This window comes from Pleurodeles waltl, chromosome 11 (genome assembly GCF_031143425.1).
Source record: "Pleurodeles waltl isolate 20211129_DDA chromosome 11, aPleWal1.hap1.20221129, whole genome shotgun sequence".
In the NCBI taxonomy this organism is placed as follows: Eukaryota; Metazoa; Chordata; class Amphibia; order Caudata; family Salamandridae; genus Pleurodeles; species Pleurodeles waltl.
The window spans coordinates 901,734,787-901,760,290 of NC_090450.1; the positions used below are offsets into that span (position 1 = coordinate 901,734,787).

At 45.8% G+C, this 25,504-nt stretch overlaps 1 protein-coding gene across 2 annotated transcripts in view; it reads left to right on the forward strand.

Moving 5' to 3' along the window:
• NAA25 (N-alpha-acetyltransferase 25, NatB auxiliary subunit) overlaps nucleotides 1-25,504 on the forward strand; it is a 561,072-nt gene that overhangs the window by 379,256 nt on the left and 156,312 nt on the right. The gene's annotated exons all lie outside the window — the stretch shown is intronic.

A 25,504-nucleotide genomic window follows, 5' to 3' on the forward strand; every position in this document is an offset into this window, starting at 1 on the left:
TGTATATATTTGGTGTATTACTTACCTCTTATTAGAGGGTTCCCCTCTAGTTTTTTTTGGTATTGCGTTTTTTTTTTAAAGTTTTTTTTTTAGTACCTTTATTTTTGTACAACTGAGTGTTTTCCTTCATGTGTGTAAGTGCTGTGTGACTACAGTGGTATTGCGTGAGCATTCCATGTCTCCTAGATAAGCCTTGGCTGCTCATCCACAGCTACCTCTAGAGAGCCTGGCTTCTAGACACTGCCTGCACTTCACTAAGAGGGGATACCTGGAGCTGGTATAAGGTGTCTGTACCCAAGGTACACACATCAGGCCACTTCCTACAGAGGCGATTAGGCAGAATTCAGGGAGCACGATTCGAACAAGTATGGAAGTAGAAGAGATATTTCCTAAACACCTTGAATATTTCTGTGAATCTCACATGACCACACCTGAACAGGACATACTAGCATTATTAAAAACTGCCCAATAGGAAGACTTAGAGGGGATCAAAGAACGGCCCTAGACACAGATATTACGGTAGAGGAAGTCTCGATAGCACTGGGACAGATGGAAACTGGACTGAATGGATTCCCAATCAAACTATTACGAAAGTTACATAAACTTAGGCCCACTACACGCAGCGTTTATCGAAGCACACCAAGCCTGGATGATGTCAGATGGCATGCAAACCCCAATAGTGGCGTTGATGCCAAAGGCAGGAAAACCTCCAGAAAGTTGTGATTCTTACAGACTCATATCACTGATTAACGTGGACATTAAAGTACTTGTAAAATTACTGGCAGAAAGAATGAAAACTGTAATTATTGATTTGATACATCAGGATCAAAGTGGAGTCATGCCGGGTCGCTCAACCAGGCTGAATTTATGGAGCTTACACAATAATCTGGCATTATTCCATGAGTCACCAGCGGGTAAAGTAATTGTCTCCCTGGACGCAAACAAAGCCTTTGACTCGGAGTGGGTTTACCTCTTTGGAATCAGTGTGATTACCTCTTTGGAATCAATGGGATTTGGACCCAAATATATAAAGTGGGTCAGACTATATCATCGGCCCATGGCAAGAGTGAGGGTAAACAGCCATACTTTTTATGGAAGTTCATTATCAGGAGAGGCAAAAGACAGGGCTATAGGCTCTCTCCAATGATGTTTGCTTTAGCAATCGAAGCGTTGGCTGCATGGATAAGAATTGACGCACAGGTATGGTGTTGGTTGGGAAATGAAAGGGGGAGGGGACTGCATTTCACTACATGCAGGTGATATTTTGTTATATTTAACCAATCTGAAGCAGATTCTGGAAAGGCTCTGACAAATATTTGACATATTTGGTACGCACTCCAGCTTCGCCATTATCTGGGATAAGTCATTGTTGTTTCCACTGGGAAGAGTGCCATCTTGACAACCAATTTACACTACCACTCAGGATTGAACAGGCAAAATTTAAATACTTAGGGATATAGATAACCCACACTCCAGACCCACATTATGAGGCTAATCTAATACCCCTTTTACATCGCCTGGAACAGGATGCGAGTCATTGGCAATAGCTGCCACTCTCTCTGCTGGGGAAAGCCTCCATGTTTAAGATGGTAGAGCTTCCCTGATTACTATACATAGTTCAGAATACATCGTATAAAGTGACGGAAAGTTTCTTTACTGAGGTGGATAACCTATTACGATCCCTGCTATGGGCTGACGAGCAGCCCAGATTATCCTTGAGCACTGTACAAAGGTGCAAATATGAAGGGGGGCATCACTTCCAAATGTGTTGAAATATTATGAAGCAGCTTGGGTGAGTTTAGTGGATGATTGGGCGTACACAAATGTAGATAACCCTGCGTTTCGGATAGATAAGACAGGGATGGGAATAACTATGTACCTTCATGCATTATATAGTGGTAAACTCCCGAATACCCCCCTCCAATAACGTGCTCAGCGACAGTCACAGTGGTGGAAAGTTGTAGAAGACTGACAAAGGACCTGGGTTGGAGCCATAGACTGGCTTCCAAAACAACACTGTGAGAGGGAACCAGGTTGAAGAAGGTGTCAGCTTTACAAAGGTTCGAAGGTTGGGATGCCATAGGCCCGTCCACACTGGCAGATGTATAGGACGCAAACGGGCTGGTCCCTTTTTTGTCAAATATGGACAGCTATCCCACAAACTTAAAAATAGAATATCACCAGATTAGAAAACGCACAAAGATTGCCCACCAAAAACCAGGTTACTAGATGGGAGGGTAGAGAAAAAACTGGTGTCACAAACGTATGGCACGGCAGTAAGAAACACACAGAACCTGTTGACGAAGCTACAGAACAGATGGGCACAAGATAACGGGAGCCTAGATGAGAAGGACTGTAGAGGAGCATTGGAATTTCCAATGAAAGTAGGAATGAAAGCGAGCTTTCGCCTGATCCATCTAAAAATATTACACAGAATATTCTATGTGCGCACCTTATTATACAAAGTAGGCTGGACAAGAGATATCATCTGCACATGGGGCTGTGGATTAGAAGGCTCCTTTATTCATATACTGTGGAGATGTCTTTCTTTTCAAAAGTTCTGGAAGGGGTGGAGAAATCACTTGCTACAGCGACTGGCTTAATCTTGAATTTGACACCCGATTAGCATTGTTGGGAATATGGGAGGCCACAGACCATTGACGCGGTCAAAAAATACTTGTCCATATGGGATTTATGGTGGCAAAAAGAGATACTGCTCAGAAATGAGGATCAGGATCTCTCCCTAAACACCAGAGTTTGGAAATCGGAAGAATATTGTGAGATAATTGAAAAAGAAGTATTTAAAGGCAGAGAATGTACGAAAATATATGGGGAGTATCGGACCTGGAGACGAGTACTGAAGAGGAGCTATGAAGGTCGTACTCCCTAAATGGAACAAAATATGAAAGCCAGATGATTGGAAGAACTACAGGAAATGTCATATTGGAGATACAGCTTTATACGTGTAATTGGATGGAAATTGCATCTGTGAGGAGGGAGCCGTGCGGTATTGGAGGAGATGGGACTGGATTGTTTACAATGTAAATGTTTTGCTATAATAATAAAATGCAAAATAATTTTTTTTTAAATCTTTTTTTTTTTTTTAAATGCACCCTGCCTAAGGGATCTAAGGCCTGCTGTAGGGGTGGCTTATATATATTTAGATGCAGTGAGTGGGGGTTGGCACACAATGGGTGTGCTATGTTGTGTTTTTGCCTGGCTTGCACCAGGACATGCAGTCTGCACTGGCAGCTGTGTGAAACTTTATATGTGGGGTTGGGGCTGCAGCACTTAGGGAGAGTCCTTAGTGGTGTTCTTAAGTATCCAGGCCCTAGGCATCAAGGGTACCATTTATTAGTGTCTTACACCTCAGTCTAAAAACCTCATTACCAGTGAGCAAAAAGTGGGGGTGACCATGTCCAAAAGGGGCACTTTCCTACTACAGAGAACACCACTGCCATGTGGTACTGCAACAAGCAGGGCGAGGTGCGGTCATGTACTCTGTCACGTGGCTATGTGCCTCTGGACGTGGCTGGAAAAGCAGGGCATATCCCTGGTAGTTCAAAATCTGGCAGGCTCTCTGAACTCCAGAACGGACAAACTCACTTGAAAATGTCTAGCAGGTCATGAATGGTTTCTACGTCCAGGGGTGTGGTGCAAGGTCTCTTTAAGCAGTGGGGAAAGTCTTAGTTACTTAGTTAGATCTGTTCTCCTCCACAGAGAACCCGCAATGTCAGCAGTTTTGCGTGTTGGAGTTTCCAAGACGGCAGTCGCTCGGAGATGCTTTTAGTCTTGAGTGGAGTTCAGGCCTCCTGCACGCCTTTGCACCCATACCACTTCTGCCCAGAGTTCCCAAGAAGATCGAGAATGACCATGCCCAAGTAATCCTGGTGGCTCTGGGCTGGGCACGGAGAGTCTGGTATCCTGAGCTGCTGACCATGTCCATCGATCCTCCGATCCGACTGCCCCTTCGAGAGGATCTTCTGTTGCAGCCACAGGGGAGGGTTCTGCACCCAAAACTGTCCACACTCTGCCTTCTTGCATGGAGATTGAGCGTCTGCAGTTGACAACCTTTGACCTTACTCCTCAAGTCTGTAACTTTATCCTGGTAACCAGGTGCCCCTCCACCAAACCGTACACACCGGTCATTGGAAGAAATTTGTGACATGTGCACAGACAAATCTTTTGTCCCCTTTTCTATACCCCCCTTTCTGAGGTCCTGTTGTTCATGGTGTCATTTTCCCACCAGGGCTGTGCTCTGGGCACGCTTACAGGATATTTATCTTCTATTTATGCTTTATTGCGGTCTCCTATTGTACATAGGTTCCTCAAAGTTTTTCCACATCTTTTTCCTCTATCCCCATTCATTTTGCCATAGTGGGATCTGAATTTGATTCTGACATTTCTGATGTGCGCTCCTTTCGAGCTTCTCCACAATTGTCCTCTCAGGCATAGCCTTCCTTGTGGCAATTACATCTACCCTGAGGGTGAGTGAGCTGCAGGCATTGTCATCTAAGCCACCCTACCTTTGTATCTATCCTGACAAAGTGGTACTTGCACGTACACCTCTTTTCTGCCAAAAGTGGTTACGCCCTTTCATGTAGGCCAATCCATCACTTTACCTACTTTTTAGGCACCCCCACATCCTTCTAAGAAAGTGGAGAGACCCCATCGTCTGGACCCAAAAAGAGCATTGGCGTTGTACTTTGGTCCTACTAAAGAGTTTCGGGTGGATGACCAATTCTTTGTAGGATAATTGGGTGCGAAGAAAGGTCACGCAGTGCAGAAGCTGACCATCTCTAGATGAGTCATACTCTGCATTAAGATCTGCTATGCAGCGGCCAAAAAGCAACACCCCGAGGGTTTGTCCGCTCCTTCTACCAAAGCTAACACTGAGACCACTTATCAAACACTGCTGCCTGGACAGTCAGGTCTGCAGGGACGGACACTTTGCACGTTCTGTCCTGCAGGATTTTCTAGTTTAAACCTGGTTCGCAGACCCACCTCTGGGGAAAAGATATTGCTTGGGTGTCTATTCAAAGGTAAGGAGTCTGCAGCTAGAAATCTCTATCAGATGGACAAGTTAACTTACCTTTGGTAACTGCTTATCTGGTGGAGACTATATCTAGCTGCAGATTCCGTACCAACCCACTCGCCTCGCTCTGAGAAATGATTTTTAGGGGCAGGGACTCATCTTTTAGGGCCTTAGTTTTGATACATCAGTAGTCTGTGTTCTTCATGGCTCTGCGCTTCTGCCATGGAAAGTCATGAAAAGAAATTAACGCTGACGCTCCTATATAGGACTGGGGCGTCATATCTGGTGCGGATTACGCTGACGATGGATGCAGAGCCGATCGACACCGCCAACCGGAGTTCAGGGGTACTGCTCACAAAAATCTTCCAGATACAGTCTGACGCCAGGGTAGGAGGTAAGAGATTTGTAGCTAGATATAGTCTCTACCAGATAAAGCATTACCAAAGGTAAGTAACTTCTCTATCCAGTGCCAGTGGCCTCACAGGGATTGTCTTTGATGTAATATGGGGGTATGCTATTTTGTCTGAATATGCAAAAAGTGACAATAAAATGATTTTTTTGAAAAAACAAGTTCAGTTCACCAGCCCACTACCTCCTAGACCCAGTCTTCTTTCTCCTCCTCCTTTTCCTATGCACCTCCACTTTCAGCCTCTCCACTTCCTCTTCTTCCATCTTGCCCTCCTCCACAGGGTCCCTAAGGCCCCAATCTCACTCATCTGAGGGTTTCCCATGTCCCTTTTCTGAGGGTGGCAGGCTAACATTTCCAATAGACTCCCTATGAGGCTCCTTTTGACCCAGAACCGCATGACCTGTGGTGTGACTGTTAACTCACCTGTGGATACCAATCCAGGCCTTTTCCATGCTAAACCATCCCCCTTAGATGGTACCACTTCTTACCATGAGGTTCTACATTAAGCTGCCATGTATCCTAAGGTGGAGGTACATAAGATCCAGGAGGATGGGGACTTCTTCATGGAGATGCTCTCCTTTACATAGTACTCTCTCAGTTCCTGCTCATGCTTAAAAGCATGCTGAGCACCACTCCTGAAACATTCAAGAAGGCAGTGAAAGCCAGGGTTTAACTCCAAGGCGGACAAAAAGTATAAGCCCTATCCCTTAGATTCTCCCATACATCTGGGGATAGCTTTCTCCAGGCTCACTGGCTTTCCGTATGGTAGAAACACACACAAATACCCAGGTCACTGCCCAAAGAGCAGTGAATCGATGTGACTGGTAAGCAGGTTGCTGCTCAGTCAGCCGGCCACTCATTGGCGCATTGCCAATTTGGTAGGCCTGCTCTCTAAGTACAGTCATGCCCACTTGGATAAAATAGAGGAGCTCCTCCAACATCTCCCACAGTAGTACAAGAAAGATGGCCATGAGCTTATTTCCCAGGGGAAGATCCTGTAGAATACTACTATACAATGTGCCTTCGATGCCACTGATACTGGGGTGCAGGGCATAAACCCTAGCTTGCTCCTCTGGCATCATGCCTGGCTGCATGTTTCTGGCGTCAAGGCAGAAGTGCAGCAGCACCTGCTCAACCTGCCCATTGATGGAAAGCACCTGTTCAGACTGCATGTTGACAAGGTGCTACAAAAAATAGACACAGATGCATCCAAGGCTATGGGAGTGCTCCTGACACCTTCTAACAGGGTTCCTTTCAGAGGTCCTAGTACCAAGGAGATGCCTGGCCATTTCCCCTGAAGCCACTAGCTTCTATCAGAGGCAGTAGCCACAGCAACAACTACCAGGAAGAGGGGAGGGCAGTGCAGCTAAGGGAGCCGCTACCGCCAAACAGTGACGTGCTCTCACTCAACTACACCTGTCAGGAGAAGACTGAAGGGGTTTCCTTCACAGATGGAAGACATCGCCTCCAATCAGTGGGTCTTTGGCATCAGGCAGGGTTACTGCCTGGAGCTCACTGCAACAGCACCAAACATCCCATCCCTCAAATACACCCTTTGCACAGAACATCAGTGCCTCCTTCAGGAGGTACTAGAGGTACTTATTCAAAAGGGGGCTATAGAGCCTGTGCTGCCACACTAGTGCAGCAAGGCAGTGTACTCCCTGTACTTCCTGATCCACAAGAAGGACGGAACACTTTGGTCTGTACTCCACTTAGGCCCCTCAGTGAATATATCCTATCGGATCACTTCCTCATGATCACATACCAGGATGTTATCCCTCTACTACAACAGGCAACTTCATGACAGCACGCCACCTGAAGGATACCTGCTCTCACATCCCGATCTAATCACCAGAATCCTCTGGTTTGTGCAAAGTGGCCAGCATTTCTAATTCAGAGTGCTGGCTTGAGTCACCACAGCCCCCAATTTGTTCCCAAAGTTTCTTGCCTTAGTAGCTGCTCATCTCAGGAGGACCGGCATCCACTTCTACCCTTACTTGGACAACTGGCTAGTCAAGAACACACACGGACAGCAGAGCTTGGCTCACAACCAGGCCACTATGGACCTCTCTATAAATACTGTAAAGTCCTCTCTTCAGCCCCTTTGGATTCAGCCCTTCTTAGGAGCAGTCCTCAACTCTGGCAAAGCATATCCCAGCCAAGCACAAATCTAAGCTTTCCAGTCACTACTGCCCCTTTTTTCAGCCAAATAATGGTCAAGAGAGTCATGGGCCTTTTCAACCTGATGGCCGCCTCTATTGACGTAGTTCTCTATGCAAGGTAACACATTCACCTGTTGCAAAAGTACCGATCTGTATAATGGTCCCAAGCGGAGTGTTACTGGGAGGATCTACTGTTGGTTTTAGCCAGCACCCGTTGTTCTCTGCAGTGGTAGAACAGCAACAATCTGTCACAGCACCTGCCTTTCCTTTTCTCAACCCACTCCAGAAAGTGACCATCACTACGAATGCTTCCCTCACTGGGTAGTGGGAGCATTTACAGGCTTAAACTGTTCATGGCATTTGGGCACCCCACCAGCAGAGTCTCCACTTCAACTACCTGGAGCTACTGGCCATCTAGCTAGCACTGAAAGCATTCATCTGTCACATTCAACACCACGGGGTTCTCACCTGCACAGACATGACGGCCAGAAACAGAGCTCCTCGCCTCTTCTACTCCTTCCATTCATGGTTCAGAGGCTATGGCAAACATCCCTCACTCTCATCCTAGTCGCTCCCACCTAGACTTGAAAAGTCTGGTTCACTGTTTTCCAAGATCTGTCCCTAATGACCCACAAGAACCTGCCCATTCGGCCAAAACTTCTCACATGGAACCAGGGCACATCCAGACCCCAGGCAGCTAAATCTTTCGATTTGGCTCCTGAAGTCCTAGAATTTGGCCACCCCAGTCTGCCTCCAAAGTGTATGACCATCCTTAAGGAGGCCTGCAGACCCAAAACACAGGCCTACTATGCAGTTAAATGGAAAATGTGTCTACTATTTTCACCATAAACACATCATGCCTTTTAAGTTAGCTGTACTGGTCCCAATCTTCTTCCTCCTTCATCTGCTAACATCAGGACTCGCATACACATCTATTCGGCTTGACCTAGCCGCGGTTGATGCTTACCTGCGCTGTAGGGAACACAATTCACTCTTCAGAGTCCCAGTCATCAAGGCTTTCATGGAAGATCTTAAATCATTACACCAAACGTACCTCCTGCCCCTGTATGGAACTTTTACATTGCTTTCACAAAGCTCATGGGTCCTGCTTTTGAATTCCTTCATTAATGCACTCTTCAGTTTCTCTCATGGAATGTGGCTATAACCTTGAGTAAGTGAGCTTCAAGCTCTCACAGTAGAAGAACCTTTTCATTTAGGTGCACTATGATAGGGTTGTCTTTAGGACAAACCCAGAATTCCTCCCATAGGTGGTATTTTCCTTCCACCTCAATGAAACCATTGTACGTCTGGTGGTGTTCTTTTTTTTCCACACCCACATTTTGTAGCCAAGAGGACTCTTTATACACTGGATGTCAGGAGGGGCCTCATGTATTACATTGACAGGACAAATTCCTTATGCAAAACACAGCAGATGTTTGTCTTTTTTTTTTTTCCCACACCTCACTAGGGTCAATGTCTCCAAGGCGGGCCGAGCCAAGTGAGTTATTCAGATGTATTCAGACTTGTTATGCTAAAGCCAAGAGACCATTGCCTGCCCCACACAGACCCCAGTCTACCCACAAAAGGGGGCTTCTTTGGCTTTCCTGGGTAACATCTTCGTAGCTGACATCTGTAAGGCAACTACTTGGTTCACTCAACACACACTATCACCATGCATTACTGTGTGGATGTGTTAGCACGCCAGCAAGCTAACGTAGACCAAGCTGTACTATGCGTCCTTTTCCAGTCCTCTGCACCAATCTCAGGCTAGCCACTGGTTAGTGGACAACTGCTTTACGGTTTATGCTGAGCATGTGCATCTACAGCTACACTTGCCGCAAACAGAAATTGTTACACTGTAAGCAGATGCTTATAGGGTAACTAGCATTTTCTTTCTAATAGATACTTCTAACTGCAGATTTCTCACCTTGTGAATATTCCCAGGCTCCAGACTGGATACTGAAATTATTGTAGCAATAATCCTGCTTGCTGGTAGGTGACATCATGCAGCTGTGTGCCAATGTTGTTCCATTCTGGAAATGGCAAGCAAAGCCATATGTAAGTGTCACCCATGCTAATTGACATCAGTTCCTTTCTTTCCCCTCCTCCAGATATAGATCAATAGCTACCCCTTGGTCTCAGATGTGACACCTGTTCCCCATATTCAGTCTTAAAATCCATTGTGCATGGGAAATGTCATCTCTTAAAACTACAGGGTTCACACCTTATAGGGAATTGCAAGTAGATATCAGTGACATGTCATATAGGCAGAACATATTCCTGCACCTGGGCCTGCGCAATATACATCTCAAGGTAGTCTCTCCATTCAACCACCCTCCTAAAGTCATTGATATAATCTTGGTGGCGAGGTGTCCCTCTACAAAATCATTGTGGTACCAGTAAGATTGGGCCAGTACAAGCCAAATTGTCTGAAGTGTTTCTGTTTGTGTTATCCCAGGTGCAGCAAAGACTTGTTTTGGGCACTGTTAAGGGTTATTTGTCTGCTTTTTGCGATTGTTGGATCATCCTTCTTTATTTAATTCACATGCTGTGTTGCGTTTCAGAAAAAGGTTTACAATGTTTCTTTACGCAATTGTACTAATTAACATCGTATAGACAATGAGCTCAAATCTGATAGAGACATATAGCCGTAGATTCCTTACATAAAAATGATTCTCCAGGCAGGACACGTATTTTTTTTCCCAGCAGTATCTCTGCGTGTCGGTAGTGGGTGTTGATGAAATCCCCTTCCTGAAGCGCTGATGTCAGTTCCTTCTTTTCAGTGCTACAATGCAGATCCGGTGTTCCTCAGGCCAAGTTGGCCTATCTCGACAAAACGTATTTTGTCAAGGGAACAGTGTGCCCCTCTTTTCATCATGTCCTTGGGTTTAAACCTTGTGGGCCTGTGGCATACAGATGTCAGCCACGACCCCCATTCAGTTTGTATGTGGTGCCTCTGAGAACATAATTACTCCAAGGATTGCAGCTCTAGTCACCGCCTTCATCTGAAGGGGTTGTAGGAACAATGCATGAAGATTTTGGCAGCGCGTTTGGTAGCGCCCTGGCGCGGTCATCAGTCTCGCAATAGGGAGTGGCCATGAGTTCATTCGAGGAACCGTTCCTGCAACTGTACAGCCCCCTTGATGTCGAACGAGCAGGTCTAAGTCACGCCACCCATCTTCCTCAGGTAAGTGGCGTTTTCAATGCCTTCTCCTGATCCCTGGTTGAGGAGCTGGCTTATGTGTCCACCCCCCACCTCTCTGCTTTCCTTGGAGCAGGGGTGTCTCTGGCCCAGATGCGGTATTATTAAACTTCCCTTCATGCCATCTTTGTGTCCCAACCTCCATCTGGTACGCTTCCTAGCCCCAAGTAGGTGGGAGGTGTTTTATCTGAATCCATGCCAGAGGGTTCACCTTCAGCGTCTGGGCCTCTGGATCCATCCTGGGATCCGTACCAACTCCTGTGCACAGCCCTTCAGGGTTCCCACCTGTGACACCTGAGTTTGATCAGTTGTTGGCGGTGCCAGTCAATGCAGAACCTTTTGCTCTATCCAACACCAATTTGGCATCTGTTGCAGCACCAGTGATTTCACTCTGGTACCCTTTCTCTTCAGTTTCGCCCCTTTCTGTTTTGCCTTCAGGGGAACAAGCTTTTGGAAGTGAAGGAGAGGAGCTCGGATTAAACAACGCTGTGGATGAGGATGTCCAACTTCCTCCGGAAGGTAGTTGGCTGATAAACTTGGGTGAGGCTAGTGAGCTTGAGTCCTCACCAGATTTGGACATCCTTCCCCTCTCAGCCTTGCGACAGGTTGAGCTCTTCCTTAGCCAGAGTGTTGAAGAGGGCAACTGCGGTCCTAGAATTGCAGCTCCCCTCTTTAGAGGTGACCACTGACCCTTTGGTAACAGTGCTTCACCAGGGCCAAACAGGAATAGAGCCTGTGCTTCCATTTAGTGAGGCACTATATGATCTTCCTTTAGGGACCTTGGCTAAGTGCGCTTCAGGGGCCCCTGTGTACCGATCCATAGCCCATAGACACCGGTTTGTCTCCGGGGATTCGGTTTGTCTTTTCCGGCACCCAACCAAGACGTTTTGTGGTGCAAGCTGCTACAGCCTCTTCTGTCCTCAGCATCCTCCCACACTTTCCTCCGAAAAGGGAGTCGAGATGTCTGGAAAATTGTGGACGAAGTATTTCCTCCTCAACCAACTCGACATGCGGTCGATAAATACCTCTTGTATTCATATGTATTGTGGGATTTGATGGCGTGCTTGCTACCTTCGCTTCTAGAGGAGACTTGGAGCAAACTCACCCCTACACATCAGGATGAGCAAGAGGCAGTTCGATTTGTCATAAGGTGTGGTGTCAATACCACAGATTTATGTTAATATAAACCAGGGCACACCAAAAAGGTAGTCCAGCAAAGATTTTCCAAGTGGAGAGTAAGTGAAAGTCCAAAGTCACGTAGTTAGTGAAGATAGAATTTATTCTTATCAAAAGAGTCCCATTCACAGCTACAGCCGACACGTGTTTCGTCACATTGACTTTATCAAGGCTAGTATGAAAAGTATTGTTTAAAAAGACGGGGGTGATGTCCAGTAGTACAGGACGATATGGGTGTTCACAATCCAAGTATATAACTGTGTGTTCGGTGGCATGTGTAGCTGCAGATACACATGCTGTGCATAGTCCGCCGTCTGGTGTTGGGCTCGGAGTGTTACAAGTTGTTTTTCTTCGAAGAAGTCTTTTCGAGTCACGAGACCGAGGGACTCCTCCTACTTTGGTTCCATTGCGCATGGGCGTCGACTCCATCTTAGATTGTTTTTTTTCCGCCATCGGGTTCGGACGTGTTCCTTTTCGCTCCGCGTTTCGGGTCGGAAAGTTAGTCAGAATCTCGGAAAAATACGTCGGTATTGTTTTGTTCGGTATCGGGTTAGATTAGAATCGACACTGAATCTTGAAGAGCTCCGGTAGCCCCTTCGGGGTATTTTCGATCCCCCGTCGTGGCCTGGTCGGCCCGACTGCGTGCAACATCGAGACTGATGGAACGGACCCCGTTCCGATTCTGTCCTAAATGCCACAATAAATATCCTTATATGGACCAACATTTGGTCTGTAACTTGTGCCTGTCCCCCGAGCACAAGGAGGAGACGTGTGAGGCCTGTCGCGCGTTTCGGTCGAGAAAAACGCTCAGAGACCGAAGAGCCAGGAGGTTGCAGATGGCGTCCACGCCGACAGGACAGCAAAGGTTCGAGGAGGAGGAAGAAGAAGAAACTTTCTCCATCCACGAGTCGGATTCCGAAGAATTCGATGTCGAAGAGCAACCAACCGTGAGTAAGACGTCGAAACAAAGATCACACGAAAAAACAGACAAAGCCCAGGGGACGCCACTGCCAACAGGCCATGGCTTAACCCATAAAGTAGGTGACCGTCCATCGGCACCGAAAAAGGGCGAGATGGTGCCGAAGTCGTCCGACTCAGGTCGAGACACAGGCATGCAGCAATCTCGGGACCGAGATAGTGGTGCAGAAAAGGGTCGACACCGAGATAGCGGCACCAAAGCTGCTCGGCACAGAGACAGCGGCACCGAAGCTGCTCGGCACAGAGACAGCGGCACCGAAGATGGTCGGCACCGAGAGGGCACGACACCGAAAAAAACAAAGATCTTGTCTGAGCCGAAAAAAACTAAAGACACGGTTTCGGTGCCAAAACACCCGGCAACCGAACCGAAAACCAGTTCCTACTCAGAGGAACAAGCACTGTCCTCCCAACTAAAAAGACACAGATTTGAGGAGGAATTACAAACAACAGAAGTAGATCACACGCAAAAGCGGATCTTTATCCAACAGGGTACAGGGAAGATCAGCACTCTTCCCCCAATCAGAAGGAAAAGGAAACTTGACTTCCAGCAACAAGACAAGCGACCACAAGCAAAGGTGGTAAAGAAGGTAACTCCACCACCCTCTCCACCACCGTCAACTCATGTATCACCGACACAGACTCCACCACAATCACCAGCTCATACCACCATGAGCCAAGATGATCAGGATGCATGGGACCTCTATGACGCTCCAGTATCGGACAATAGCCCAGAGTCGTACCCAACTAAACCCTCACCACCTGAGGACAGTACAGCATATGCACAGGTGGTAGCTAGGGCAGCCGAATTTCATAATGTATCGCTACATTCGGAGCCTATCGAGGATGACTTCCTCTTTAACACCCTGTCCTCCACCCATAGCCATTATCAAAGCCTTCCTATGCTTCCGGAAATGCTAAGGCACGCTAAACAGATTTTTAAGGAGCCAGTCAAAAGCAGAGCAATAACTCCAAGGGTGGAGAAAAAATACAAGGCACCGCCCACAGACCCTGCTTTTATTACATCACAACTGACACCAGATTCAGTAGTCGTAGGAGCAGCTTGTAAAAGAGCCAACTTGCATACTTCAGGCGATGCACCACCTCCGGACAAGGAGAGCCGCAAGTTTGATGCAGCTGGGAAAAGGGTGGCAGCACAAGCTGCAAATCAGTGGCGCATCGCCAACTCGCAAGCACTCCTAGCGCGATACGACAGGGCCCATTGGGACGAGATGCAGCGTTTCATCGAGCACCTCCCCAAAGAATTCCAGAAACGAGCGCAACAAGTGGTTGAAGAGGGACAAAATATCTCCAACAACCAGATACGTTCTTCTATGGATGCAGCAGATACAGCTGCAAGAACAATAAATACTGCTGTGACGATAAGGAGGCACACATGGCTGCGCACATCTGGCTTCAAACCTGAGATACAACAGGCAGTGCTCAATATGCCGTTTAATGAACAGCAATTGTTTGGGCCGGAAGTAGACACTGCAATTGAAAAATTAAAGAAGGACACCGACACAGCCAAAGCCATGGGCGCACTCTATTCCCCGCAGGGCAAAGGCACATTTCGCACATTTCGCAAAACAACTTTTATAGGGGGGTTTCGAGGTCAAGCCACAGAAGCCAGCACCTCACAAACAAGACCACCTACCTACCAGGGACAATATCAAAGGGGAGGCTTACGGGGCCAATACAGAGGGGGCCAATTCCTAAGAAATCGGGGAAAATTTCAAGGTCCAAAAACCCCTCAAAATAAACAGTGACTCACAGGTCACACAACCCCTTCACACAACACCAGTGGGGGGAAGACTAAGCCAGTTCTACAAATCTTGGGAGGAAATAACAACAGACACTTGGGTCTTAGCAATTATCCAACATGGTTATTGCATAGAATTTCGCCAACTCCCTCCAAACGTCCCACCAAAAACACACAATATGTCAAAACAGCATATAAACCTTCTAGGACTAGAAGTTCAGGCATTACTGCAAAAAGACGCAATAGAATTAGTGCCAAGTACACAAAAGAACACAGGAGTTTACTCACTGTACTTTCTAATACCAAAGAAGGACAAAACTCTGAGACCAATATTAGATCTCAGAACACTAAACACCTACATCAAATCAGACCACTTTCACATGGTCACGTTACAAGACGTAATACCACTGCTGAAACAGCAAGACTACATGACAACGTTAGATCTAAAAGACGAGTATTTCCATATACCGATACATCCCTCGCACAGGAAATACCTAAGGTTCGTATTCAAAGGAATACATTACCAATTCAAAGTGTTGCCATTCGGAATAACAACAGCGCCAAGAGTCTTTACAAAATGTCTAGCAGTAGTAGCTGCACATATCAGGAGGCAGCAAATACACGTGTTCCCGTACCTAGACGATTGGTTAATCAAGACCAACTCGCTAACAAAGTGTTCACACCACACAGATTATGTTATACAAACCCTTTACAAGCTGGGTTTCTCCATCAACTATGCAAAGTCACACCTTTTGCCGTGTCAAACACAGCAGTACTTAGGAGCGACAATCAACACAACAAAAGGGATAGCCACTCCAAGTCCACAAAGGGTTCAAACTTTTCACAAGGTGATACAAGCCATGTATCCAACACAAAAGATACATGCAAAGATGGTATTAAAACTCCTAGGCATGATGTCCTCATGCATAGCCATTGTCCCAAACGCAAGATTGCACATGCGGCCCTTACAACAGTGCCTAGCATCACAATGGTCACATGCACAGGGTCAACTTCTAGATCTGGTGTTGATAGACCGCCAAACATACATCTCGCTTCTATGGTGGAACAGTACAAATTTAAACAAAGGGCGGCCTTTTCAAGACCCAGTGCCACAATACGTGATAACAACAGATGCTTCCATGACACGGTGGGGAGCACACCTCAATCAACACAGCATCCAAGGACAATGGGACGTACATCAAAGAAAGTTTCATATAAATCACCTAGAACTGTTAGCAGTATTTCTAGCATTGAAAGCATTCCAACCTATGATAACCCACAAATACATTCTTGTCAAAACAGACAACATGACAACAATGTATTATTTAAACAAACAGGGAGGGACACAGTCGACACAGTTGTGTCTCCTAACACAAAAAATATGGCATTGGGCAATTCACAACCACATTCGCCTAATGGCACAATTTATTCCAGGGATCCAAAACCAGCTAGCAGACAATCTCTCTCGGGATCACCAACAGGTCCACGAATGGGAAATTCACCCCCAAATCCTGAACACTTACTTCCAAATTTGGGGAACACCTCAAATAGATCTATTTGCAACAAAAGAAAACGCAAAATGCCAAAACTTCGCATCCAGGTACCCACACCGGCAATCCCAAGGCAATGCTCTATGGATGAATTGGTCAGGGATACTTGCGTACGCTTTTCCCCCTCTCCCTCTCCTTCCATATCTAGTAAACAGATTGAGTCAAAACAAACTCAAACTCATACTAATAGCACCAACATGGGCAAGACAACCTTGGTATACGACACTACTAGACCTGTCAGTAGTACCTCATGTCAAACTACCCAACAGGCCAGATCTGTTAACACAACACAAACAACAGATCAGGCATCCAAACCCTGCATCGCTGAATCTAGCAATTTGGCTCCTGAAATCCTAGAATTTGGCCACTTAGGCCTCACTCAAGAGTGTATGGAGGTCATAAAACAAGCTAGAAAACCTTCCACTAGACACTGCTATGCAAGTAAATGGAAAAGATTTGTTTGTTACTGTCATAATAATCAAATTCAACCATTGCATGCATCTCCGAAAGATGTAGTAGGATATTTACTACATTTACAGAAATCAAATCTAGCTTTCTCTTCCATAAAAATACATCTCGCAGCAATATCTGCTTACCTGCAGATTACTCATTCAACTTCCCTATTTAGAATACCTGTCATTAAAGCGTTTATGGAGGGCCTAAAGAGAATTATACCACCAAGGACACCACCTGTTCCTTCATGGAACCTCAACATTGTCTTAACAAGGCTCATGGGTCCACCTTTCGAACCCATGCATTCTTGTGAAATGCAATACTTAACGTGGAAAGTTGCATTTCTCATTGCCATTACATCTCTAAGAAGAGTAAGTGAAATACAAGCGTTTACCATACAAGAACCATTTATTCAAATACACAAAAATAAGGTCGTTCTAAGAACAAATCCAAAATTCTTACCAAAGGTTATCTCACCGTTCCACTTAAACCAAACAGTGGAATTACCAGTGTTCTTCCCACAGCCAGATTCAATAGCTGAAAGAGCACTACATACATTAGACATCAAGAGAGGGCTAATGTACTACATTGACAGGACAAAAGAAATTAGGAAGACAAAACAACTATTTATTGCCTTCCAAAAACCTAATACAGGAAATCCTATTTCAAAACAAGGTATTGCCAGATGGACAGTAAGGTGCATCCAAACCTGCTATTTTAAAGCAAAGAGAGAACTGCCTATTACACCAAAGGCACACTCAACCAGAAAGAAAGGTGCTACTATGGCCTTTCTAGGAAATATTCCAACGAAATATGTAAGGCAGCAACATGGTCTATGCCTCATACATTTACTAAACACTACTGTGTAGATGTGTTATCTGCACAACAGGCGACAGTAGGTCAAGCCGTACTAAGAACTTTATTTCAAACTACTTCCACTCCTACAGGCTGAACCACCACTTTTGGGGAGATAACTGCTTACTAGTCTATGCACAGCATGTGTATCTGCAGCTACACATGCCACCGAACGGAAAATGTCACTTACCCAGTGTACATCTGTTCGTGGCATTAGTCGCTGCAGATTCACATGCGCCCACCCACCTCCCCGGGAGCCTGTAGCCGTTTCGAAGTAATCCTCAACATTTGTACATTTGTAAATATATTACTTTAACCTTCATTTTGTACATACTTATTCATTCCATTGCATGGGCACTATTACTAGCATACACAACTCCTACCTCACCCTCTGCGGGGAAAACAATCTAAGATGGAGTCGACGCCCATGCGCAATGGAACCAAAGTAGGAGGAGTCCCTCTGTCTCGTGACTCGAAAAGACTTCTTCGAAGAAAAACAACTTGTAACACTCCGAGCCCAACACCAGACGGCGGACTATGCACAGCATGTGAATCTGCAGCGACTAATGCCACGAACAGATGTACACTGGGTAAGTGACATTTTCCTTTTTAGCTTTATGGGGCCAGTAACGTCCGTATTGATGAACTGAAGATATCAAAGTGGTTGTATGATATGAGGAGCACAGATTACTTGCTAACAAGGCTTACCATGGCTATTTCTTATAATCCACATGTCCCACCAGGCTGGCACCCACGACGTGGAACCTCTTCAGCAACACAGGATTCTTCCCAGAACAATTTGATACTTCAATTGAATGTGCAAGCTCTTGGCATCTACCATGTCTTGCTTATTGTATTACATGTAATACTACGGACTCAGTTGGCAGAGTCATGGCCCACTCTAGCACTGCCCTGTCATGCCTGACTGAGCCCCTCTGGCTTTTCGGAGCGTGTCTGATCCACTTTGATAGACATGCCCTTTGATGGCGCCAGCCTTTTTGGCACTCATGCCGATTCTATGTTGCGCTACAGGGAACGCCAGGGTAGAAAAGATTTGTAAACATGTTTATTCTATGACATTATAGAGGGACCCATTCCAGTGTTGGTCCTATACTACCTGTTGAGGCAAGTTTCCACTCCCTTTTTAGGGTTGAGCCTGCGAGCGCATGCGCTCGCTTGCAACACTATTGTGTTCAGTGAAGGATTTTCAACCCACCCATTGCTTACTGTTTCTTGACTGCCCTTTCAGTCTTCTTTGCTGTCTCCTAACTGACCAACACAGCCCAAACATTAGTTCTGGTTTATACTGTGGAGCAGGGACCAAGCACAGATTAATCAAACTTCATCAGTGCTCGTCCGTTACTCCCAACATGATTGAGGCGCTAATTCTCTCCCTTCCCGTCCCCAAACCATGTGTGGTTTCCCAGGTGTTGTTCTAAGTTGATCAGTGTGCCTTTTCAAGAGGGTGTGTTTGGATGGGAAAATCAGACTGTGCATTGCATATAAAACATCACTTGAAATGTACGTGATCTGGATGGAAATGAGTGGCATGAGGCACTGTGGTAACAGTCCCCATCTGCCATCCCCTTGGCCACCTCTCAGGTCTCAATTTACAGCCAGTTGTTTCTAACTTGTTGGTTGCCGCTGTGTCCTCTTCGATGTCAATACTAGAATTGTTTTGTTGCCTATCTCTCCTTTCTTTATCTTTTGCTGACTTATTTTGCATGTTGACTGCTTAACAGTTCATTAAGGACAGATTATAGCTGCCCTTCTGGTAGCTGTGCCGTACACTTTGTCTTCAATGTATTGCTTCAGTTTGCCAGGGATTAGGTATACCTATACTCCACCCCATGTTTACTTTTTAATATTTTTTATTCAATGCATGTTGATGATTTAAATAGCCATTGTGTTAATCAGGAACCATAAGCACTGTAGGCTGTTCTCCAAGAAAATTGTTTCATCTGGTTGTGATGTTTCAACTACAGCACCAGTATACATGTGTGTTTTGGTAACCTTCTGAAAAATTACCCATTTAATGGTGGTAGATCTACTGACTGTCAGTTTTGAAAACAAGAGACAAAAGATTAGATCCCAGCCTCCTACTTGACCAACTTGTGTGATCCTGACATTTTGCAACAAAATTGATTATGTCTTCAAAATGAATAAAAGGCTTGTGTTAAGCATGCATACAATTTGGACATTGTTTACACTTAAAGTTAAATAGGCAGTGAGTGTAATGCAGATTCTCTTCTTGAATTATCAGCCTTGGCAAAGGCAATAGGTCTTTGCTTTGTGGCCTTTTGCCTTTACTAATGCCTGTGGCGATGCTGCACACCATTGGCAATGTGCTGTGAGGCATGGCCAAAAGTACATTTTAACAAAAGCTTCCAAAATCCAAAAATAAACGGGGCAGGGTTGAGGCTGAATCATTTTGTAGACGCACGCATGTGCATGCATATTGCACATGCAGGCAAACAAAATTATGTTAGTGCCGGTTTTTTTTTATTTACCAATCTTAGATTGATCAGTGAGATGAATAAAAGCCTACCAGTCTGCACAGCTGTCTGTTTGTGATAGGCATATTCTGGGCTTATCCAGTGCAGCCCGCAAATGTTTTACCATTGGTTGGCTTTACTATCACTCTCATTTGCCTGCTTCTCATTCAGTGATTTGCCTTGTCCACCTTGTGTATGTCCCTTCCCTGGAGCATTGCCAATTTACTTCTGTCCCTTCACTGCTCACTTTTTGGGAACTTATTTTTCCTTTGTCTATGCACTAAGCAAGAGTGTATGTGTTTTCCAGTTGTTCCAAAGTGTGTTTCTCTTTTCTCCTACCACGTCCCCTTCTCCCCATCCTCCTCAATGATGCGCTCACTCTAAGCTTTCTGGCTAATTCTCCTCCCCAGCTCCACACAACTTTCTTATTTGTTTTTCTTCTTCCTCTGTGCGCTCCACGTTGCTCTTGCATGCCCGCACCCTCCATGTTGCTTTCCACACCCAGTACCCTCATGTTGCTTCCCCCACCAGTGTCCCCAAGTTGCTTTTAGCCCCCACCACCCTGTATTGCTTTTTGCCCATCCACTTTAAAGAAAATATATGCTTCCACACAATGTTTTCATTTGACTCAGATCAGTAAATAAAAAGAAAAGTAGGCCTGGTTTATTTCGTATGCGTGCACGTGTGGTGCGTGATTACAAAATGAAGTGGCTGACCATGTCAAATGATTTTTTTTGTGAGGCATAGGGGATATTATACATCCTTGCTGAAAACCAAAAACGAGACCGATTGGCTTTGCCATTGCTTGTTTCATTCATTCTGAACCATTCATCCTTCTGGTGGCACCTGGTACGGTGTTCCTGCTTCTGTAGGTATTCTTATTTTTTCACTGCTACTGACAGCTTTTTCTTTTATGCTGTCTAGGAGAGGTATCTTCTTTGTGACCCTAAGTGAGTTTAGCACCTGTTGACACAGGGTGTTTTCTTTTTTTCTGAAGACGTGCTTCAGACCGCTATGCTATGTACCCTACTCTGTGTAGGACATTTTCTGTATGCCTAATAGGTGTTACTAAATATCTTTTATTACTCTTCATATCCTTCATAGGGAACTTGTCTTTAGTTTCCCCTGGAACTTTTATGCATGGCCTTTCAAGTGCACAATTGTCTTTTAATAGTAGTGGCAATGTCTTGGGCCTTTGGGGCAGGCTTTCCAGGATAAAGGTTTGAACCTGCATAGGCTGATAGTTTCACTTGTGGTGGCAAATTAGGTGCCATTTTAATTGTATTGTTTCTCTTTGCTATTATTATTGGAGCATTATTTACGCTTCTCTTTCTAGTGTTTTTCATTCCATGTAAGACTCTTCCTTTCCTGTGTGGAATGCTGGAGCAAGTGGGTACTGTCTTTCCACATCCTTGCATCTTACACTTTTTTAGACAGCACTCTATTGCTATGCCTCAGCAGCATGGGCTCTTGCTGCAGGTATCTCTGGCACCAGTAGTACACTGGTGCACATTCCTTCTTGTATCTTCGTGATTCATGCTCACGGCATTTTTCTCTTGTGCTGCCAGTCTTGGTGTACATACACTGCTTCTTCTTCACAGGGAGGTGTGGAATACTTTATTGTTTGGAGGTAAGGTCTTGTACCTTGGCGGCTACAGGTGTCTTAGGCAAGAGGCCACACTCATCCATGGCGTCCTTACTTCATTTTATTCCTATGACTCCCCTGTGTGGTAATATTCTGTGTTGATGGCTGTATTCCATCTATGGTGGTTATATGGTTGATTTTGTGTTTATTTTTTATTTATTTTTTAACATTATGTGTAGGAAGTTGGCTCTGTATGTGCTATTTCAAAGTAAGGAATAGCATGCACAGAGTCCAAGGGTTCCCCTTAGAGGTAAGATAGTGGCAAAAAGAGATAATACTAATGCTCTATTTTGTGGTAGTGTGGTCGAGCAGTAGGCTTATCCAAGGAGTAGTGTTAAGCATTTGTTGTACATACACATAGACAATAAATGAGGTACACACACTCAGAGACAAATCCAGCCAATAGGTTTTGTTATAGAAAAATATCTTTTCTTAGTTTATTTTAAGAACCACAGGTTCAAATTCTACATGTAATAGCTCATTTGAAAGGTATTGCAGGTAAGTACTTTAGGAACTTTAAATCATAAAAATTGCATGTATACTTTTCAAGTTATTGACAAATAGCTGTTTTAAAAGTGGACACTTAGTGCAATTTTCACAGTTCCTAGGGGAGGTAAGTTTTGGTTAGTTTTACCAGGTAAGTAAGACACTTACAGGGTTCAGTTCTTGGTCCAAGGTAGCCCACCGTTGGGGGTTCAGAGCAACCCCAAAGTCACCACACCAGCAGCTCAGGGCCGGTCAGGTGCAGAGTTCAAAGTGGTGCCCAAAACACATAGGCTAGAATGGAGAGAAGGGGGTGCCCCGGTTCCGGTCTGCTTGCAGGTAAGTACCCGCGTCTTCGGAGGGCAGACCAGGGGGGTTTTGTAGGGCACCGGGGGGGACACAAGTCCACACAGAAATTTCACCCTCAGCGGCGCGGGGGCGGCCGGGTGCAGTGTAGAAACAAGCGTCGGGTTCGCAATGTTAGTCTATGAGAGATCTCGGGATCTCTTCAGCGCTGCAGGCAGTCAAGGGGGGGGTTCCTCGGGGAAACCTCCACTTGGGTAAGGGAGAGGGACTCCTGGGGGTCACTTCTCCAGTGAAAGTCCGGTCCTTCAGGTCCTGGGGGCTGCGGGTGCAGGGTCTCTCCCAGGCGTCGGGACTTTAGGTTCAAAGAGTCGCGGTCAGGGGAAGCCTCGGGATTCCCTCTGCAGGCGGCGCTGTGGGGGCTCAGGGGGGACAGGTTTTGGTACTCACAGTATCAGAGCAGTCCTGGGGTCCCTCCTGAGGTGTCGGATCTCCACCAGCCGAGTCGGGGTCGCCGGGTGCAGTGTTGCAAGTCTCACGCTTCTTGCGGGGAGCTTGCAGGGTTCTTTAAAGCTGCTGGAAACAAAGTTGCAGCTTTTCTTGGAGCAGGTCCGCTGTCCTCGGGAGTTTCTTGTCTTTTCGAAGCAGGGGCAGTCCTCAGAGGATGTCGAGGTCGCTGGTCCCTTTGGAAGGCGTCGCTGGAGCAGGATCTTTGGAAGGCAGGAGACAGGCCGGTGAGTTTCTGGAGCCAAGGCAGTTGTCGTCTTCTGGTCTTCCGCTGCAGGGGTTTTCAGCTAGGCAGTCCTTCTTCTTGTAGTTGCAGGAATCTAATTTTCTAGGGTTCAGGGTAGCCCTTAAATACTAAATTTAAGGGCGTGTTTAGGTCTGGGGGGTTAGTAGCCAATGGCTACTAGCCCTGAGGGTGGGTACACCCTCTTTGTGCCTCCTCCCAAGGGGAGGGGGTCACAATCCTAACCCTATTGGGGGAATCCTCCATCTGCAAGATGGAGGATTTCTAAAAGTTAGAGTCACTTCAGCTCAGGACACCTTAGGGGCTGTCCTGACTGGCCAGTGACTCCTCCTTGTTGCTTTCTTTGTTCCCTCCAGCCTTGCCGCCAAAAGTGGGGGCCGTGGCCGGAGGGGGCGGGCAACTCCACTAAGCTGGAGTGCCCTGCTGGGCTGCGACAAAGGGGTGAGCCTTTGAGGCTCACCGCCAGGTGTCACAGCTCCTGCCTGGGGGAGGTGTTAGCATCTCCACCCAGTGCAGGCTTTGTTACTGGCCTCAGAGTGACAAAGGCACTCTCCCCATGGGGCCAGCAACATGTCTCTAGTGTGGCAGGCTGCTGGAACCAGTCAGCCTACACAGCTAGTTGGTTAAGTTTCAGGGGGCACCTCTAAGGTGCCCTCTGTGGTGTATTTTACAATAAAGTGTACACTGGCATCAGTGTGCATTTATTGTGCTGAGAAGTTTGATACCAAACTTCCCAGTTTTCAGTGTAGCCATTATGGTGCTGTGGAGTTCGTGTAAAACAGACTCCCAGACCATATACTCTTATGGCTACCCTGCACTTACAATGTCTAAGGTTTTGTTTAGACACTGTAGGGGCACAGTGCTCATGCACTGGTACCCTCACCTATGGTATAGTGCACCCTGCCTTAGGGCTGTAAGGCCCGCTAGAGGGGTGTCTTACCTATACTGCATAGGCAGTGAGAGGCTGGCATGGCACCCTGAGGGGAGTGCCATGTCGACTTACTCATTTTGTTCTCACTAGCACACACAGGCTTGTAAGCAGTGTGTCTGTGCTGAGTGAGGGGTCTCTAGGGTGGCATAAGACATGCTGCAGCCCTTAGAGACCTTCCTTGGCATCAGGGCCCTTGGTACTAGAAGTACCAGTTACAAGGGACTTATCTGAATGCCAGGGTGTGCCAATTGTGGATACAATGGTACATTTTAGGTGAAGGAACACTGGTGCTGGGGCCTGGTTAGCAGGGTCCCAGCACACTTCTCAGTCAAGTCAGCATCAGTATCAGGCAAAAAAGTGGGGGGTAACTGCAACAGGGAGCCATTTCTTTACATTATGGTTCCTTCTTTTGCTGGGATTGTTTGTGAGGAGATTGTTTTCTCCCTTCGGGCACAGTCTCCTTGGTCAGTTCTTTCACTCTTTGTTCGGGTGTCATACTATTGGTGGCATTTCATGAGGCCACGTACCAGTGGACAGGAGTATTGCTTGAAAAATTTCCGGATCCAGTCTGAAGCTTGAAAAATATTTAAGCGTTGAGAAATCTGTGAATTATTATTGAAGGTAAGTAATTTGTTAGGCTCCTATTTTGATGTAGTGTGTACTTGTACTGTTTGATTCTCACATGTTAACCTTTTCACATATATTGCTTCATCACAGTGCAGCAGTTGTATCTTTGTTATGTCATCTCAAAACTGCAAAATGTAAACAACAAAAAGTTGAATATAAAGTCCCTTGTACAATGAACAAATAATTTGAAAAAGATAGATTGTTGAATTGATGTCCGGGTTTTGTATCAGGACGCATTTAGTATGTCAGTCGCTAACTAGCTTGTGTTTTTTTCACACCTTAAGAGTTCTCGTCAGTCAGGTGTCTGTTTCAGTACAAATGTGTTTCTTGTTATCACAAAGGTGGCTGGAAATGTGTACCAAGTGTGGACAAGATCAGTAGTACTGCATTTAATACTCTATGTAGATGACCTGCAGAAGCATTCCAAAGATCTAGTGATTACCTTATTTGCCCATGCCTGTGAGGTGTTCCCCTGTCATCTCTTGATATTATGATGGTTTCAAATCATTGGCATTTTCTGTACGTGTCTGCACAGCTTTCACAATATTATAGAATATCCAGCTTATCTCCCTGTGTGTTCTTTGTCATATGATGTGCTATTCTCTCAATTTCACCCCAGTGCAATTGCACCCCTCTATTTTTCCAAAAACATTAACAAAGACACAAATATTTCTCTGTAGTGTGATTCTT